Source organism: Zerene cesonia, chromosome 1 (genome assembly GCF_012273895.1).
Source record: "Zerene cesonia ecotype Mississippi chromosome 1, Zerene_cesonia_1.1, whole genome shotgun sequence".
Classification (NCBI taxonomy): Eukaryota; Metazoa; Arthropoda; class Insecta; order Lepidoptera; family Pieridae; genus Zerene; species Zerene cesonia.
In genome coordinates, this window is record NC_052102.1 from 9,282,098 (window position 1) to 9,283,914 (window position 1,817).

The 1,817-nt window shown below is 35.3% G+C and overlaps 1 non-coding gene across 1 annotated transcript; it reads left to right on the forward strand.

Moving 5' to 3' along the window:
* Nucleotides 1-296: 296 nt before the first annotated feature.
* Nucleotides 297-368, forward strand: Trnaq-uug. Its single transcript has one exon. It is a non-coding gene; the product is annotated as a tRNA-Gln (tRNA).
* Nucleotides 369-1,817: the final 1,449 nt, after the last annotated feature.

Genomic DNA, 1,817 nt, shown 5'->3' on the forward strand with positions numbered 1-1,817 from the left:
CCACAATAAAAAATAAAAAAAAAAAAATGTATAATAAAGTCCTATCTACCTATGCTTTAGAAACGCGTCAAAATGCTAAATCCCATTTTTATTATTATATCAGATCAGAGGCTATCAGAGTAAGAAAGTTTCTCATAAATTACAATAAGCATCAATATTATAAATTATTATTGATTACTGCACTACGTTTAAAACAGGTGTTTTTTAATCATTATGTTTGTTTAATAATGATTAAAAACACCTGTTTATAAAGTTTTATTGAAAGAGCGTTAAAGTTTTCTTTTAAGGCATGTACCGGTTCCATGGTGTAATGGTTAGCACTCTGGACTTTGAATCCAGCGATCCGAGTTCAAATCTCGGTGGAACCTGCGATTTTCATTATTTATTTTTACATGAATTCGTATTTTTCGCAGTAGTTTTTTTTATTAGAATACACTTAAAGATCTTTATGAATTTTTGAGGCACAGTATATAATATAGGATGAAGCAAAAGAAAATATCGCAGTTTATAATATAACACGTAAAACTGAAAATAAATTCGATCGTTCTAGAACATTTGTTGATATGGAAACAACAATCCGGCCCCTCGATGCGTGATAACAGGCGTTTAGCGTTGAGGCCCCAGAGACAAAGGGCCCAGCTTTATTTCCAAATCTATTTCAGTGCCTTACGCAGAAGCTGTAATCAAATAGAGTTTAGTATGTGATAGAATATTATATGAGCGAATGGGGCTCGTAGAAATAAAACCTTTTGTTGTTGACGTGAATTTTGTACTGGTGGATATGTAATTTTGCTATATCGTAATGACATTCACATAACAAATGAAGGAATAAAAAGGTTGCAATATTTTGGTACATATATACTCGATAAAGCAAAAGCAGTGGTGGCTCAGTGGTGAGAACCTCGGACTTCAAAATCGTTAAGTCGGGTTTCGAGACCGGACAAGCGTGCAGGAAATAAATTGATTTTTCAATTTATCTGCCCATGTGGATAACATCACCACTGCTTAAACGGTGAAGGAAAACATCGTGAGGAAACCGGCATGTCCAAGAATTAAAAGTTCGACGACATGTGACATCTGGCAACCCGCACTTGGCCAGCGTGGTGGATTATGGCCTAAACCCTCGTAGGAGGCCTATGTCCCAGCAGTGGGAACATATATGGGCTGATGATGATGATGATGATACTCGATGCTCCATACAATTCTGATTTAGGAATGCATTATAAACATTAAGACCCATGTCATATAAAATGTTAGTTGGTTGGTCCGTTGTTAGCACCCGAGAATACACTTAGGTTTCCTGAGTTCAAGTCGTGACAGAGACTAGTGGAAGTTACGTAGAAGCAGGTCCTAGAGGCTCTGAGGGCTAATTACCAAAGAGACATATAATTACGTTACACATACATAACAGAAGACATCGACAACGATAAAAGTTATCATATACGACAATAGGATTATAGGATCTGATCACGGATACTTCACTATCAGGTGAGACGCGTCTACTCAGTTGCCTCCCATGCGAAAGGGCGATTTTTATTAGTTTTCTTCAAGAATCGATCCCAACATCTGCTACTAACGTTAATAATTTTATAAAAATATTAGAATCCTATTACAATGTTAATTTTAGCCCATTAGTATACAAGTCGGTTATACATAGATTATTTCCGTACTTTATAAAAGTGGACCGATTAAATACTATTATCTAATGAAACCATTATATTAATGAATTATCCATCATCGTTCTTCAAACATATTGAACGGTAACAAACATCGCGATTGCAATTGATTGATTCAAAATAACCGCCATATATGTTTAT